The 19,044-nt window shown below is 45.1% G+C and overlaps 1 pseudogene; it reads right to left on the bottom strand.

Moving 5' to 3' along the window:
* Nucleotides 1-1,159: 1,159 nt before the first annotated feature.
* On the bottom strand, nucleotides 1,160-8,388 carry LOC109389994 (cyclin-dependent kinase inhibitor 3-like; annotated as a pseudogene).
* Nucleotides 8,389-19,044: the final 10,656 nt, after the last annotated feature.

Below are 19,044 nucleotides of genomic sequence, written 5' to 3'. Positions count from 1 at the left end.
GACCCTTGAATAAACTTGATATTTATTTCTAGCCAAAGTCTCCAGACTCTTGAGTTTGTTGGACAAAAGTATGTGGCATGTTCGACACTGCTCACCCTGACGGAAGCTCAGATGACACTAGAGAAGTGAGTTGATGACGCCAGGAGAAACACACCGGTAGTTGACGGTCATCTCTTGTTGCAATGAGGAATAACACACATCATAGGAAGCTACAGGGCATCTCAGTGAGACAGAAAGAACCTAGAACAGGATTTAGCTTTGGTTGGGTGATTTGGGGGAGCGCCTAAGGAAGCCGAGGTTTGCTCCAGACAGGATGCTGTCAGAAGGTGGGGGCAATTGATGCCATGACTGAGTAGTTAGTGGGTGGCACAGTGACCTGTGATTAGACAGAATTATGAGGTGGCCTTGTTTTGTTTCCTTTATCATGGCCCCGGGGTAACTTTGTGTGAGGTTATTCTTCTATGAGACAGTTCAGGTTGTTTAGGCTAACTGGCTATGAGCCTCAGACCACCTGGTCATATAATCTCACAGTCCAGCTGTGAACATCAGACCAACTCTGGACATTGGGGGCTATCACTCTTCTCTCCCACTAATATTAAAATTATGTGTGGAGAGGTGATACAGGCAAAGGATTACAACCAACTCTGACAGAAGTGAACTTGGGATTAGTGTTTCCACATAGATAACAAAGGGCATCTCCTCCTAAATAACATGATCGAATCACAGAACCGCCCCGCCTCTGACTGCACCAACCCAGAGCAAAAGTGTGCTTCATTGACTTCTCCCCAAAACGCACTCCACAAGGTGAAATTCTGTAACAAATTCCTGCTAATACTTCCTTATTGGACTACCCCAAAGTGCCCCCTGATCTGCTTGCTGTCTCCCTCATTGCAACAAGCCAGTAAACCCAACTTTGACGACAGGCGTTGTCCTGGGGTGCTTTGGATAAAGGGCATCAGCACTGCAAGGAGAAACTACTGGAAATTTTTAAGCGGTCAAGTAACATTTTTTGATATGGTTCACATATTTTAAATGACCACCCAAGCCACTATGCACAGATGGGTTTACAGGGGCAAGACCAGAAGCAAAAAATCCAGATGATGGAGAACCTGAATTAAACATGACAGGGGGGATAGAGAAAAGAGGACTGCTCTGAAAATCATGACAGAGCATTTGGCATGGGAACCTGGGGAGAAGGATAGTGAGTTTTAGAAAGAGGAAGGAACCAAAAAGCACCCTCTTCCAGCTAGGAGGATAATGAAAAACTTAGGCAAGAAACGCAAAATGGGGAATTGATATGGGGGTAGTATAGGAGATAGCAAGTCTGGTTTTAAATGTGTTGAGTTGAATGTGGAGCAGAGGAAGCATGGAGGAAGGAGTGAGGAGGTGAGTGACAGGGAACGAAGCTGGATAGAAAGCTTGGGGCTGAACCATAAGGGCCTTGAACACCATGATAGGGACTTTAGATCCATTCGATAGGCAGTGAGAAAGCATTCGAGTTTAGATCAGGGACCCTCTTAAAGTCAGCATAAAAGAGTCCATGAGAAGAAGGAAAGATAAAGAAAAATACCAGGGGTCAGGTCAGTTCTTCTGCCTTAGTCCTAAAGGGAGCTGAAAGGGTCCCCTTGTCCAAATCCAAGGGCAGAGCCCTGCTCTCGTTTTTTATGGTCACCAGAGCTTGAGTAGACCTAAGGCGTATAAGGAAAGCTTACTCTCCATCTCTCATCCTGGACAAATGTGCATCTACCAAGAGGGGTTTCTTTTATTCCATCTGTACCCTCATCTCCTTCTCCGCATGACTAAGTCCTGTTCTTGCTTCAAGATTCAGATCACATGTCACTTTCTTTGTGTGGCCTTCCCTGATTAATAACACCTACGACACCGCCCTCTTCTCTTTGCTGTGACTTGTGGCTTATACATCATGTACTGTCACTATTGCTTCTACTACTGACTATTACTACCACTGCCACTGAGAGTAATAATAATTTTGAGTTCTGATACCTTAATCCTCACAACGCCCCATTGCACTTGACGTTATTCTCATTTCCACTTGACAGATGAGAGAACTGAAGCTCAGAAAGGTTAAATGACTCACCCAAAGTTGCAGAGCTGACAACTGGCAGAGCCGGTATTCAAATTGAGGTATGTGGATGTACAAGCCATAATTTTTCTTGACGCCACTATCACATGACTTAACATACTGCATAGTAACTGTGTATACGCCTCTCTCCTGCTGAAGTGTGAGCTCCTTGAAGGCGGGGGCTCTGTCTTCCCTGGCACAATGTAGGTGCTGCCCAAATTTAACCTGAATGAGAAGAGGGAGGCAGGAAAAGGGTAGTGGTAAAGGGAATGGAAGGTGTGCTGTGGAACAGTGATTCCTACATTAGATCAATTCTTCCCAACCTTTTTCACAGAAATGATAATGTCTTTTTTTTAAAGATTTCTATTAAAAATATAACTAACGTACAGTATTATATTAGTTTCAGGGGTACACCATAGTTATTCAACATTTCTAGACCTAAAGAAGTGATCATCATGATAAGTCCGGCAACCACCTGATACCGCAACACGCTATCTCAGTATTCTTGACTATATTCCCTATGTTGTACATTACATCCCCATGACTTCCTTGTTTTATACCTGAAAATTTGGACCTCTTATTCTCTTTCCCCTTTTACCCCCTTTTTAAACTGATCAATTACAGTTGACACTCAATATTATTTTATATTCAGGTGTACAACATAGTGGTTGGACATTTATATCATTTAAGAAGAGATCCCCCTGGCTAGCCAAGTACACACCTAGCATTACACACAGTTATTGTCATATTGTTGATTAAATATCCTATGCTTTACTTTACATCCCCATGAGTATTTTGTAACTACCAATTTGTACTTTTCAATCCCTTCACCTTTTTTACCCTGCCCCCTTCCCATCTATCACTCCAACAAACCTAGTACTCATCTGACACCATGCATAGTTATTACAATATTATTGACTATATTCCTTATGCTATACTCTATATCCTCATAACTACTTTGTAACAACCAATTTGTACTTCTTAATCCCTTCCCCTTTTTTCACCCACACCCCAAACCCCCTCCCATCTGGCTACTATCAAAATGTTCTCTGTATCTATGAGTTTGTTTCTGTTTTGTTTGTTTATTTTGTTCTTTAGATTCCACACATAAGCGAAATCACATTGCCACTGTCTTTCTCTATCTGACATATTCCATTCAGCATAATAACCCCCCAGGTCCATCCATGCTGCTGCAGATAGTAAGAACCCATGCCTTTCCATGGCTGAGTAATAGTCCATTTACTTTATCCATTCTTTATCCGTTCTTCCATCGAGGGACACCCAGGCAGCCTCCATATCTTGGCCATTGTAAACAATGCTTCAGTAAACATATGGATGCACATATCCCCTTGAAGTAGCGTTTTGGGTTTCTTTGGTAAATACCCTGATGTAGGATTGCTGGGTCCTTCATTGTCTCTTGTTATAGCCTTTGTTTTAGAATCTATTTTGTCTGGTATAAGTATTGCTACTTCAGCTTTTTTTTTTTCCATGAAATATCTTTTTCCATCCCTTCAAATCTGTGTGTGTCCTTAAACTGAAGTGAGTCTCTTGTAGGCAGCATATCTTGTTTTCTTATCCATTCAACCTTCCTGTCTTTTGATTGGAGCATTAAATCCATTTACATTGCAAGTCATTGTTGATATATATGTAGTTATTGCCATTTTATTATTCATAATGTTAATCTTTTTTCAATCTTAAAGAAGCGCTCTAACACTTCTTGCTATACAGTGTGGTGGTAATGAACTCCTTTAGCTCTTTCTTGTCTGGGAAGCCCTTTATCTGTCCTTCAATTTTAAATGACAGCCTTGCTGAGTAGAGAGTCTTGGTTGTAGGGCCTTGCTTTTCATCACATTGAATATTTTGTGCCAATCCCCCCTGACCTGCAAAGTTTCTGTTGAGAAATCAGCTGACAATCTTATGGGAGCTCCCTTATAAGTTACTAGTTGCCTTTCTCTTGCTGCTTTTAGGATTTTCTTTTTGTCTTAAACTTTGCCAATTTAATTATGTTTCTAGGTGTGGGCCTGTTTGGGTTTATCCTATTTGGAATTCTCTGGTGCTTCCTGGACTTGTGTGTCTATTTCCTTCACCAGGTTAGGACAGTTCTGAGTCATTATTTCTTCTATTAAGTTCTCAATCCCTTGCTTTCTTGCTTTTCCTGTTGGCATCCCTATGATGCAAATATTGTTATGCTTGATGTTGTCCCAGAGGTCTCTTGAACTATCCTCATTTTTTTTTTGATTCTTTATTCTTTTGGCTGCTCTGATTGGGCATTTTCTGCTGCCTTGTCTTCCAAATCACTGACTCGATCCTCTGCTTCATCTAGTCTGCTGGTGATTCCTTCTAGCGCATTCTTTACTTCAGTTATTGTGTTTTTCATTTCTGACTGTTTCTTTTTTATGGTTTCTATGTCCTATTTTCTGCTTTCTATCTCTCTGTTGAAGTTCTCACTGTTTCTTGAGAATCCTTATAACCATTGTTTTGAATTCTGTCTCTGGTAGGTTACGTGCCTCCATTTTGTTTAGTTCTCTTTCTGAATTTTTCTGCTTTTCTTTCACTTAGGATGTGTTTCTTTGTTTTTTGTTTTTTCATTTTGGCTGCCTCTCTCTGTTTGTTTCCATGTATTAGGTAGATATGCTATGTCTCCCAGTCTTGGCCGGGTGGCCTTCAGTAATAGGTGTCCTGTGGGGCCCTGGCACAGTCTCCATGGTCACCTGCTCTGGGTGCTCCAGGAGCGTCGCAGTGTGAGTTGTGTATGTTCTCCTGTTATAGTTGAGCCTTTATTGCTATTGGCACATCAGTGGGTAGGATGAACCTTCAGACTGACTAGCTGTGGCATTAGGCCACAACTACGGCTCTTGGGCTGCTGTGCAGGAGGCTTACCCCACCGAGTGGGATTTGCCCCAGTGGGCTCTGGTTCCTGTTGAGACCACTCTCTGTGTGTGCCACTTGGGGAGCTAATTGGGAGGTGCTCTGCTGTGGTCTGAAGCCAACCTCCAAGTATGTTCGTTCTGGAGCCTCTTGGGAGGGGCTCCAGTGCAGGCCCAAGTCAGCCACTGCCTGTGACTGACTAGGAGCCACTGGGTAGGAGCTATGAAGGGATCCACAGCTGTTTGCTGCCTACGCTAAACCTGGAGTTGTGTGGGACAGGCCACACTGACAACGGAGGACGGCTGCCACCAGTACTTGGCCAGGGGTAACTCTGCCAAAAGCCAGGACACCCAGAGTCCTGCTGCCACCTACCAGCTCCCTTAAGGTTCAGACACTGATAAACCCTTGTGTTTTATGTGAGTTGGGTGAGGCAGGGTGTCAGGGAGTCACTAGAGTGGGATGAGTTGTGGTCACCAGGTTAATGTAGACTTTGGTTTTGTGCCAGTTCTGAACCTGGAGTGACTCAACAAAAGTCTCAGAGTACACTGAGGCCAGTCACTGCCTGCCTGGGACTTGTGGACACCCATAATTTTCCAAGGAAGAATGTAATTTGGGAGAGGCTGGCTACTCATGGAGAATGTGCCTTCAGCTGTGTGTGAGTTGGTGGGGAGCTCTCCCAGCTGAGTCAGCATGGCGGGGCTGTGGATCTCACTGGCTCATCTGATTCAGATTAGGAAAGATGGCGTCTGCCTGCGGGCTGCACAGGAGAAGAACTCCTCACCGGGAAAATGCCGACTATCTTCTAGTCCTCTCCCTGAGGCCACACACCTCAGTCTGGACCCTGTATGTCTCCAAGGTTCCCCGAGTCACCTTCCCTACACTGGATCCCAAGGTGAGTGCCTGTGAGTGAGTGAGTCTCTGCGCAGGCCATTTAAGAGGATGTCTGGGCTTCCCGCAGCCGTCCTTCCCACCTGAACTGTCAGAATCTCCACTGTTTTTCATAGTCAGATGTTGTGGGCTCTCCTCTTCTCAGCACCAGTACGCTGGGCTGGGGAGCCTCATGCATGGGGCTGGGATTCCTCACTCCTTTGGAGGAACCTCCTCAGCTAAGATATCTCTCCTGATTCTTAACCGCCATAGCAGGGTTTGGGGCCCATTCCGCATCTGTGCCCCTCCTAGCAATCTCTATGTGGCTTCTTCTTTATGTCTTTAGTTATAAGACTTCTCTTTGGCTAGACTTCAGATGGTTCTCCTGTCGATTGTTATATAATTTAGTTGTAATTTTAATGTGTTCATGGAAGGATGCAGGCACAATGTTTATCTGCTCCACCATCTTGGATGTCTCCAAGAAATGATAATGTTTGTATGACACACTGGAGTAATCTGGAGGGGGTCTGGATTCTAGGAGCATGCTGCCCTAGGCTGGAGGGAACCGGACCACGGTAGGGATGGTATGTCTGGCAGTCTCAGTCCCCACTTCGTTTCCATAATGTTGAAGGGATTAATTACACCTTGGCTTCCATTGGACAGTCTGTACTGTATCTGAAGAGTTAACAAACTATTTCTTAACGGGCCAGATGGTAAATATTTTAGGGTTATGTGCTACAAGATCTCTGTTGCAACTATTCATGGAAGCAGTTACAGATAATGCGTAAGCAAATGAGTGTGGCTGGGTTCAATAAAAATTTATTTACAAAAACAGGCACCCAGCCTGTGAGTCATGTTTGCTGACCCCATGTTTATATGACTATTATGCTTCAGAGCTTTGAGTCCTTTTCTCAGCCCAATTTCAAACTTTATTGAAGTCGTAGGGGAGGCAAAACTTTAACCTTACGCAGCTTTGATTTTCAGCTAGGACTCTTAACAAAGAAATAGATTAACAAGAGAAAAACAAACAGGTTATTAAAGAATAACGGGCACATCATGCAGGAGAAACGAAAACGAAAAGCAACTCAAAATGGTGGCTTAGAATTCCAGCTTATATAACATCTTCAACAAGGAATACATTTATAGAGAAATGACTGGACAAAGAAACATTTAGGCTTCCCAGGGCAGCTCACTACAGGAAGGTAAATGAATGGAGTGAGGCTTGTTTGCAGATTCCTCTGGTGCCATCTCTGGGTAGATATGAATCTGTCTTCCATAAAAGTAGGATTGATAGCCTGCATTCAGGCAGAAAAGGTGGAGGTTGTGTGTGTGTGTGTGTGTGTGTGTGTGTGTGTTTGCTGCTTCTTAATTGTTTTTTTGCTCAAAATAATTCTTATGTCAAAGAGCATATTTTAGGATAACTTCTGGTTTTCTTCAAAGTTCAATTTATTAGTGTGTTCTTTTATAGATTGTGCTTTTGGTGTTATATCTTAAAAATCTTTGCCTAATTCAAGGTCACAAACACTTTTTCCTGTTTCCTTCTTCAGTGTTTTTTATCTTCAACACTTCAAAAAGGGTCATCCTTCTTATGAGCCCCTTGAGAATGAATGAATAAATGAATGAATGAATGAATGATTTAAATGCCTTAACTTTCTTACCTCCTACTCTCCCCATCCTGTATTCCCTAAACCATGAAGCTCCACAGAGAGTCCTTGAACCCCAGTGTGAATTTTGAGCTCCCAACGTTGCAGATTTGTTTGCCTGTAATTTAATGATTCCCGAACTTTTGATGCTGCAGCACATTTTTTTTTTTGGTCAATAAAAGCTTTAGGACTATTTGCACATATACATTTACATTCAAGTTGATAACACTAGTAGTTTCACTTCAATGCAAATTATGTCAGAGAGCTCTCAAATTCAGACATGGATATATTTATATATATAAAATCCAGTTTGAAATTCTTTTTCTTATCTAGATACAGATTGTTAGCGAATCTCTTGATGACAGATGGGCAGCTAGTTTGTACTGGAACTTTGTGGTCTGTATTGCTCCAGACCCTCCTGGGCCTCTTAAGCTGTCTAGGGCTTGTTATGGTGATACTGTGTCAGACAGATATAGTAGGAGACAAGCGGCTACAAGACAAGATCTCCCATCTCCTTCCTAACAGTGTATTAAGGTTTCTCAATTATTTTCAAAGCAGATTGAAGCTCCTCTATTATTTCATATTATGTCAGGAGTCCCTCCGTATGGGATTGGATGATGGTGAGTGATAATTCTGTACTGCTGGTAGAGGTTCAAAAGGTTTGGGAGTCTGTATTTTGACAGTTCCCTTCTGGTACAGAAAACAAACATGTCTTGTGTACCACAGCTCCTTAGTTCTTCTGTATCTTTTTGAATATTTCTTCTAATATCTTTAAATTTACAACGTGGAAGAGCACATAAACCAAGAAACAGAACAATTCACTCGTCACAGGGGTAGCCATGATATCTGAATTGGAGTCTGTTCAACTTCAATGGGCTCTTCATCTGATGAGTCAAACTCACTTGTTTGCAATGAACTAGGTGACTTCATCACTGGTCTCCCCCCATCATTACCAGCCACTGCCTCCCTGGGGCAGCACCTACCTTTCAGCCGCCCAGCCCCAAGCCCTGTAACACATTCTTTTTATAACATATGCACATCCCATTTTATTTACACCCCAACCTGCTTTTTATAAACCAACAATTAAAATTAAAATCAGTTTTCATTGTCAAATTTTCAGGATAACCAGAGACTATCTAGGTTACAACGGTTCCTCTCAAGAAGTACAGAGAACAATCACTAGACAGGCTGGGTTTGGACAAAGCCTAACCCATGAGGCATGAGATTACGGCTGAGATAAGGAGTGGGCTTGGGAGATGGGGCTCAAAGGTTTACCAGGCCCTTCTTTGTAAGTCTCCCTCCACATTTGCACAGCTGTGTATCCATTCTCTTTAGTTAAAAAAAAATGCATACACACACACACACACACACACACACACACAAACACACACACAGTGCCAAAAAAAGTATACATATTTTAAGAAAGGAAAACTGTATTAAAATTGTAATACTCAATATATACCAATAACAAAACATGAATAAAAGTCATGTTTGACTTCTGCAATTATACAAGAGGTGCTCAAAGTGGTTACCATAAGCATCCAGACACTTCTGATTATGGCAAACTACTGCTTGAGCAACATTGACCAAAGCTTCCACTTGTATAAATTTTTTTGGCACCCTTGGTATATATTTGATCACACACGAAGTGTGATCAAACAATACGGTGAATGTTTAACCCTCCGTCGGGGGCAACTGACCTCACAGATTCATTGCACACAAATTTTCAAATATCTAAAAGTTAACTTAAGTATCATGACTAATCACTTCTGTATCTTCCCCCTCTACCATAAAGTATCACCAGTCCTGTTTGTGACTTTAGTTCAGTAAAGACGTATTTCATAGTGGCATCTTTGTGTGCAATGAGTCTGTGAGATCAGTTGTGCCTGACAGAGGGTTAAATAAAAAATAATTCATTACAGTAAAAGACACATTGCCATTAATCTCCCTCAAAACACTCCTCCCCTGAAGCAGTTCTGGAAGTCCTCTTTCATGAGTGTTTCTAGTTATGCTGTCATGGCTGCCTCAGTGTCCTGAATCATTTTGACTTCAGGGAAGAGCCAGAAGTCACACAGTGCCAGATCCAGTGAATAAGTTGGATGAGGATTCACTGTAACGTTTTTATTTGACAGAAATTGCTGTACATCAGAAGTGATGTGTGACACAGAGCGTTGATGGAGGGTGATTTATGACACACTTTAAAACACACCTTCTCTTGGGCCGGCCGAGTGGCACGATGGTTAAGAGCTGGCTTGGGATGCCAGAGGGCCCCGGTTCGGATCCCACATATGAGGGCCAGTGACACTGCCCTCTACAGCTAAGATGCTGAACAACAGCTCAACCTGGAGCTGGGCTGCCATGAGTCGCCTGCGATGGCATAGGCTGCAGCCCCTGTGGCAGTGGGTTGCCATGGGCTACCGTGTGTAGCCAGCAGCCAGCGTGAGCGGCCAGCAGCCGCAGTGAACGGCTGTCCAGAAGCCGGCGACTGATCTGCCTCGCCTAGGAAGAGCGCAATGATGGTGCCAACTTGGGCCAGTGAAGCAACGTCCTCCATAACTAGACCGAAGAACAAAAGGACAGCAACTTGTCTGTTCCCCTTCCCCCAATTCCCCAGCGCTGTTTCCATCCTCCCAATTCCCCAATTAAAAAAAATATATATATATATATATTTAAAAAAAAACAACACACAACTTCTTTCAATAGTAGCTCACACCTGACTGACTACACCGAACTATTTGAAACTTATCACACACTGTTACTAAGGCTCAACACACCGCTTCCTGTATTGAAGATCCCTGCCTTTCCGTTGGATGGCACTCAGCAGCAGCATTCACCATATTTTGTTATCACAATGGAAAGGCTCCATGTCACACGTTGCTTCTGGTATGGCAATTCCTGTCAAATGAAAACATTACGGTGTGTGCTCATCCACCTTTTTTACCAGATCTGGCACTGTGAGACTTCTGCCTCTTTCCCAAAGTCAAAATGACCATGAAAGGTAAACTTTTTTAATCGATTCAGGACATCAAGGCAGCCATGACAGTGCAACTAACTAAAGACACTCATGAAAGACGGCTTCCAGAACTGCTTCAGAAAGTGGCAAGAATGATGGGATGAGTTCATTTGAAGCGAGGGGAAGTGTTTTGAGGGGAATTAATGACAATGCGTCTTTTACTGTAATATATTTTTTAAATTTAAATATTTACCGTATCTTTTGATCACACACACTATCTATCTATCTATCTAAATAACATATAATATATATTATATATGTTATATATATATAAAGTGCTTTGTGTAAATACATATAACATAAAAATTTGAAAAATGAGTCAAAAAAGAGGGAGTGTAAAGGCAGAAAATTTGGAGCTAAGATTGGGTTTAGCGACAAAAATGTGTGGAACGGGCCAAAATTTGGGTCTAAGCTTTCTAGAAATCAAAATAAGGAGAAAGACCTCTTTGTTTGACATGACTTACAGTGTCCATAAAATGGCAACAACCCATTTGTCCAAGAGAAGTCTGTTCCAGTAGAAGACATTGTGCAATGTCATGAGGAAGAACTCCCTGACAGTCGTTGAGCAGTCTCCATTCTGTCATCAGCTGGGATGCAATTGCAGCAGCCTCTCCGCCCTGTTACGTCATAATTCTAAAAATAACGTGAGGATGGAATGGTTCCACCATGCTACCACCTCCCAGCCCTTTTCCATTCCTTTTATTTGTATCTGTTTATACATGCTTAGAATATTTTCAGACAATGAAAATTGAGTTTTATTCATTTCAGTATTTATTCAAGCATCTACAATGGGCAAAATGGGGCATAAAACTGGTTTATTAATGAAATAATAATACATTTAAGAATCCAAGAGTAGCAGGTAACCTAAAAGGATTTGATAGCTAGGACTTATCACCTGGGGCCTCAGAAGACCTCTCTGGTTTTCTTTCATTGTAGAGCACCTATCAGGTGTTCTCTGCCTGATGCTGAGCTCTGGAGATCATTATGATGAGCCAAACACCATTCCCCACCCCCATTCAAAGAGCTCAAGTCAAGCTGGGTAAAGAACTCATGCGAAGTGACACACTCATAGTAACAAGCTGCTAAAGAAGTGAAGAGGAGTGAGACCTGAATTCTTCCTGGAGAATGAAGGAGTATGTGATGGTAGGGATAGAAGGGGTAAATAAAAATGTATTCTCGGGGGAGGTGACATTTGAATCCAGTCTTGATTGATGCGTAAGATTTCGACAAGCAAAGGCACAACCAGGAACTGACATGACGCGGAGATTAGTGTGTGTAGCACAGAGTGTGTTATGGGGAGAGGCTAGCTGGAGATCAAGGTGACAAGGTGTGTCAGCACAATGGCAAATAGACACCTGTAAAAAGTGAGGCAACTTATGATATGGTTAACATGCCCTATGTAATTATTAATAGTGTGTCCTTTCGGTCTCAACAAGAGTCCAGATTTGGACTTATAGGGTGGTCCATTCTGTCCCCCCCACTTTTTTTTTACCCCATGCCAAAACCTCCCATTATGCCTTAATCCCCACCTCACCCCTCTCACTGAGGGAGCTCAGTGTTTGCAGCCTGGAGGCCGCCACTAGAAAGGGGGCATTCAGTTACTGTGGAGAGGGTCCTCCCAGGCCACAATGGAATAAATCTGAAAATGTGCCTGGCTGAGGCCAGGAGTCTTGTCCCATCCCAGAAGCCTTGCTAGCCTCCTCCTGGTTAGACTTTGCGGCCCTCGTTCATTTTCCTGTAATGTTTTGTTTGATGCTCTATGATGTTTTCACAATGAGTACTTGATATTGTGTGGATGTCCGACCCCTCACCTGTGAGCCCTGATCATGTATCTTTGTGTATCCAGCACGCTGCTGCTGCTGCTGCTCACCTCTACACATTAGCATCAGAATTATCTCCACATCGTGACAGCTCCGGGTGACGTGCCAAGCACTGTACTAAGGGATTTCATTGCATTATCTCGTTTAATCCTTGTAACAATTTATGACATTAGTCATGTGATAATCCCCACTTCATAGATGAGATTAGTTCTCAGAGATGTGAGACAATTTTCCCATCCTTACAGAGCTAGTAAGCAGCTGTTCTCCGACTTGAGCCCAGGTCTGCCTGACAACGCTGGGATCCGACTCTTAAAACAGCTGCAAATCAGACCCCTAGTGTTAGCATGATAGATCTCAAATTTAGTAAGCCCAGGCTGTTCCAAAGTGCTTCGTATCCATTAGATCATTTAATCTTCTCAGGTAACCTAGGAATTCAACATGTTAACTCCGTTTTATAGAGGACCAAACTGAGGCACAAGAAATTAACAGAGGCCAGTATTTGACCCAGGCCAAGCCCATGGCTTTACTGCTATGCTCAGCTGCAGTTTCCTGTGAAAGCTACTTAAGTTCCCTGAGCCTAAGTTTCCTCTCTGGTAACATAGGGATATTCCCAGCTCCTAACTAAAATTGTTTTTCAAAGAATTAAGTAAAATAATCTTTGCAAAGGACAAATTCTAAATACTCAGTAGGTATTATCCATTATCATTCTTAGTATTTGAGTCATGTGACTTCGGGCAAATCACTTAACCTCTCTGAGCCTTATCCATAGAGTGAGATACTTACCTACCTTAGGGTTTTTGAACATGGAGTGAGGTATTTATGTCATATAAAGTCTCTATAAACTTTAGTGACCGCAAGTCCAGAGAAGGCTGGGGAACACCCCCAGTTAGTCAGTCCTCAGCGGACAGTCGGCTCTAATGTACCCACGTCAGACCAGTGGGACCAGTGTTCTCAAACGTCCCAGCCTATTTGGATTTCAGCTCCCTCTTCCAGTCAGAACTCAGAGTTCGCACCAATATTGTCTCCTCAGTATCCTGATATATTCCAATTTGTAGCTAGACTAGTCATTGAAACCCCAAGAAGTGAAATGACTCACTTAGGTCATCTGGGTCAGGGAGATGGGGTCTTGTCCACCCTGGGAGGCCATACTTCTTGACTACCAGCAGCTGGGGTCTCTCCATGTGCCTTCAGAACTGGCTTAAAAAATTCACACAGCAAAGGGGCCCATTTGAACTAAGTCCTGCATACCCTGTGGTTCTGAGGTTAGGGTTTAATGGGACACCCTCAGATGGTTCCTGTGACAACCAGAGACCCACACTGGGGTTAAATTGTGATGAGGTCTGTGCTCCAAGACGTTACAAAACTGAGCCCTATCTCCAGGAAATCGCTGTCTTGGTTAGAGAATGGCAATTTACTCTGTCAAACTTGAGCTAAACAGGACATCCAAAAGGAAGTCTCTTCCATAGGAATTGTTAGGATTAGATATGGGCAATTTTATATGCTCAACTTATGTATATTACTGAAATAAAATTTCACAAAATAATTTTTATATTTATTTTATGTAATGCACTATATTTTCTATGTCATTAAAAAAGAATGCTAGGGCCGGCCGAGTGGCTCAGTTGGTTAAGAGCTCGCTCAAGAGTTTGAGCTCTGAGCAACAGCGGTTCGAGTCCAGCCCAAGCTGAGCAGCCGCTGAGCTGCCAACAGGTAGCAGGATGGCTCAGCTAAAAAAAAAAAAAGAATGCTGATCACAACCCGATTCATTTCATGATCCATAAGTAAGTGAGGCCCTATTTGAAAAAAATCTCTGACTTTGATCAAGCCCGAGAAAGAATTTTGGGGGTCCAGGACAATGATTCTGGGAAAACAGATCGATAAAATAAATTTTATAACAATTACAAAAAGAATTCCAGCTTCAAAGCTGTATTAAAGGTCCTGTATTTTCTATTTTCCCTGTTGATTTCCCCACTGTCAAAGACCACCAGGAATACACCTGAATTTGATCAAAGTTGGTTTTTTGGCTCTGGGCAACAGGGGAGATGGCCCAACATGGGAACTCGCCATGGAGAATGGTGGGGCTTCTCTGCAGAGGGTTTTAGGGAAAGGGATTGTCACAGGGCTTGAGCTAATGGTAGGTGAGTTGGTGAAGGGCTTGGGAAAGCATTGTTTAGTTCTACATTGGCACCTTCAGAAAGTGCAGCCCGTTCAATGGTTGGGCATCTTACTTTTTATCTAGGTGGGAGAAGGAACAGAATGGGCTAAAGCTTTAATTAGCAGTGATGCTCTTATCTTGCCTGTGCATTCAGAGCTGGGCTCTGCAGTGCTTTCAGTGGCCCCACAGGCCCTCTGTTCCTTGGTCAGGATGCCCTCTTGTAGTCTCCTGCAGCCTCTTTCATAGTAGCTGAAGCCATAGCCTCCTCCCAGAGCAACAGCCATTGTGGAGCACACGTGGGGCCAGCAATGGCCCCAACACGGCCTGGAGCCCGTCTGGCTCAAGAGGTTGGCTGGCAGGGACAGGTCATTGACGTTGACCTGTTGCCAGGTCGGAGGTTTGCAACCGCACCCAGAGTCTGCCAGGACAGAGAGCCTGTGGGAGCTGCTGCTGCTGCTGTTGAGCAAGTGGGTGGGGTGGGAAAGAAATGGGGTCACCTCGATAGCTGCCTGCTACTGATCCAAGGGGGGGCCCCACCCTGAGGCAGTAGGGGGTTTAACACCCATCACTGAGGTGACCTTGGTGTTGGCTGTACCCTGCCGGGCACTTCATGGGGTGGGCTGTGGGGCTGTCCTGGTAGAACATCGTCAGGAGTCCAGGGCTCTGGCCCTTCATAAGGCCACTGAAGGGGCTGCCCACCTAGCAGCTGAAGAAACCCCCAAAGAGGACTGCCTGGGCTGCACCCAGCTCTAAGTCGCTACTGACACACACCCTTTGTTCCCGCCACCTGTCAGTGGATAGAAGTAGGAGGGGCAGGTCTCAGCCTTGGTGAGTGGGTTTGGGTTGCCAGGGCTCAAGAGGCCTCCAAAGAGGGAGCCTGCAGTGATGGGCAGGGAGTCCTGGGAAGGCAGGCCCCAGGAGGCGACCAGGCGCATGGCTGCTCCGCTCTGATGGTGCACATAAGCTGGCACCTAGGGCACTTCTGCTGGCACTCAGGGTGGTGGGGAGGGGGCACTCGCTTGATGTCTTCAGCTCACTGTGCAGGCTGCTGGCCTTGAAGTTGGCCAGGCAAGAGGTGTTGCTAGTGAGCAGGTTTGGGGTGCTATAGGCCTGGCAGAGACGCTCAGCGTCCTGCCCAGACATGGCCTCACACTCCTGGAAGACACCCTGAAGCTGAAGTTGGCCTGGTGGCCGCCTTCGCACAAACCATCGTCCACATTAGCCTAGGGGTTGGAGGTGGGCACCCAGTGCCTCGGGCAGCCCGGGTCTTCAGGAAAGAATATCAAGCATATCTCATCAGAAGCACTGAGGGGAGGTCAACCCAGCGGAGTCCAGGCTTTGGGCTGGGCCAGGGAGAGATGAACTGGTGAAGAGCTCGCTGCCCGGGGGCCCTGAGAATTCAGCTCTATGAAAAAAAGTTAGACTTTATTTACCGAGCACCTGATATTTTAGTCCTCACTCTTCCTGGCCACGGGATACAGTGAGAGTCCTGCTATTGCCAGAGTGGGGGAGGAAGTGGCCCCAGGGGCGCAGCCTGGAAAACGGGCTGTCTCCCCAGCTGTCCAACCATCCACTGGGCACTGTGGCGGGGAGGTCACATGTCACGTTCACTCCCGGCTGATTTCCTTATGGGCCTCCAGCAGATATTCCAGAAAGGAGCCCCTTCCGGGAGTGGGGCAGGCCCAAGGCAGCTCTAAGACGTGAAAGGTGGCTGCACCACCGCTCCAGAGTATGGGCGGGACAGAGCTGGGCTTAGCACACCCCACTGACAGTCCTGAGCCAAGAGTTTTCCTCCTCCTCTGCTATCTGCCTGGAGCCTTCTAGGAACTCCCTCCTCCTGAGATCAGCAGCTGCTCAAAATGAAACTCTGGGCTAGGTGCACAGTCTCCATCTACTGATCTGAGCATGGTGCCTCTCCTGTCCAGTGTCAGGGTCTTGATTTTTGTTCCTCCTAGGGCATTTGCAGTTAAAGAAGCCTCCTGAAAGAGGCACCTGGGGTCATTGAACCCCGTGGTGTCACCCTGGGTTAGACCTGCTTGCAGCTTTTCTCCCCATCATGCCCGGGAGAGGCAGCGCCATTCAGAAGAGGAGGTGCTGGCTTTGACCTCTGAAGATCTGAATTGGGATCTGGGCCCCATCATTTCACCAGCTGAGCCCTCCCACTCGCAGGACTTTCTCCCCTGAGTCCCACTTCTCTCATCTGCTACAGGATGACGACAATACAAACCTCTACAGGCCTGAGCGGTTGGATGTGAAATGCACAGTGCCTGACACAAAACGGAGTGTTCATTCAGTCAAATGGGTCAAGTGACTTGTTTGAGGTCTGGATTTGCACCCAGATTTGCCTGAACCCAAAGTCTAGGGCTCTTTCTACCACCACGTGGCTCCTTCCAATCTATTTTTACATTCTTTCGTTCTAAAGTGTGAGTGATTTATCACCAGGTAATTTGGGACGGGTTATTTGCTAGGGAAAAGGCTGTTCTCTGGGAAAACAGGTTTTTTCCTCTCAGGGACAAGTGATTATCCTGCTTTCCCACATCCTGATAAGGCCTGTGACTTAGGAACAAACGAACACCCCTTGTCATTATAACTCCAAAGCAGTCTGGAAACCCATCATGTTTGGTGATAGGTCATCCCCATATTCTGGGGCAGGTTTGTGGCCATTTTATATGTGGGATCCAGGAGATCCCACACATATATAAACATGCTTTGACTGAATGGTGGCTGAGCATTTGCTCACGTGGCTCAGGTACCAGCAGGAGGAGGGCAAGGAAGACTGTGAGGATATCTGGTTACCAGCTCTAGGCGGCCTTTGCTGAGGCCCAGGGGTTAGGAGGGTCAAATGGTGCCCAGCCTCACATCCCCCAATTGTTCAGAGGCAGCGTAAGGAACGCACAGGCAGGACAGCCTTGAGTCAGATGCCAAGGCCCCGTGTGACCTCGGATAAGAAGTGTGACTTCCTGCAAAACAGGAACAAATGGGACTTTCTTAGCTGTTCACTTAAAGAAATTGCAGCAAATGCTTGTTATGGAAAATTAAAGGAGTAAAGAGGTTAAAGTGGAAAAGACCTCCTTCCCTCAGGTCTACTCCCCAGAGACAGCCACTGTGAACAGGTAGTGCATATCCTTGTGTGCACCCAGGCACAGAGGCACATTCTGCTTTCTTTTACAAAAAACGGTACACTTTTATCCGTGGAGAAACTGATTTCCAGAGAAAGTGATGTGCACAAGTCCGCACAAAGATAGACTATAGCGGGACCAGATCTGGGTCCCTGCTTCTCGACTCCACCTCCCGGAATCAGTCCACACCCCACCCTACTGCACTGCCTTGGGCTGTGCGCATTCCAGCTGAGCACCCTAGGGGACACACACACACTTACCATGGCAGAGGAAATAGTCCAAATACTTAAAACCCTGCAAGTTGCAGGCCCAGCTACTCAGAACCCACACTGGCTGCAAATGGCCTCCCTGAGGGTACTGGCTAAATATTGGTCCTGCGTGAAGGGGTCTCATCTCATACCCTACGTGCTGCGGAGGGAATACATGACATGAATGAATGGATGAATGAATGAATGAGGATGTAAAGTGGTCTTAAATAATAGCACGAAAGAAGAAACTTCTTTCAATAGAATTACGACGTTATTAACTGCAGCATTATCTGTCTACGTACTTTTCAAATTGGGAAACATAATCATGCTGCTTGAAAAAATTATGCTGCATGTGAAAGGGGAAGGGGCAAGAATGAAACAGAAAAGAAGAAAAACAATGAAACAGAAAAGGAGGAGTTAGTTGGCGTTTGGCAGAACCAGATTTGGCAGGTAGCTTTGCCCTTGTAGTTCTGTGACCTTGGACAAGAGAATGAATCTCCGTGAATTTTTTTTTTTCTATGAGTATCTGTGAATGTGAGGGGAAGGAGAGGGACAGGGTAATTTGACCAAGATTACGCCAGTGAAGGGTCAGATAGGCTGAGCGGTCTGGGGGACTTTTATTGTAGTGGGCTGATAGTTCAAGTCAGGGGAGGTCCAGGGTTCCTCAACGCCAGGAGAGCCTCTTAAGGCCTTTCTCATCCTGAATGCAAGCTGATGGGGATTCTGGGCTAAACTCTAAATCACGCTTCTTTCCCTGTGCACTCCCGCCCCCACCCTGCTGTGCACACCCAAGAGTCCCTGACCAAAGAACTGTAGGCTCAAGGAAACTTCCAGTTCCCACTGCCCTCCTTCCAAAGATGCCTGGGAATCCCCACATCCTGCACTCTCCCTGCCCTTCCTGATACATTTCCTTAAGGATTTCTCCTGGGCCTGCCTTACCTGGCAATGCATACACGTGTTCTCTGCAAGTTAGCTTGGAGAAGACCCAGAATCGCCAAAGAGATGAGGACAACGGGCAGGGGGAGATAGACTGAAGAAAAGCCCTGCCCAGCATCACTGAATTAACTTGTGTCCTCAAAACTCACAGTTGATAACTATCGTTATATGTCATTTAGATGATGGCTGCAGTCCCCACATGACTGTCCCCATTCCCTGAAGCACAGCTGAGATCCAGGCAGATGCACAAACAAAAAAACCTGCATGACTTTGTAGGGGATGGAAAATAATTTTC

This window comes from Hipposideros armiger, unplaced genomic scaffold (assembly GCF_001890085.2).
Source record: "Hipposideros armiger isolate ML-2016 unplaced genomic scaffold, ASM189008v1 scaffold_253, whole genome shotgun sequence".
NCBI lineage: Eukaryota > Metazoa > Chordata > Mammalia > Chiroptera > Hipposideridae > Hipposideros > Hipposideros armiger.
Note: the sequence above shows the minus strand (reverse complement) of the source record. Positions and strands in the feature narration are given on the sequence as shown.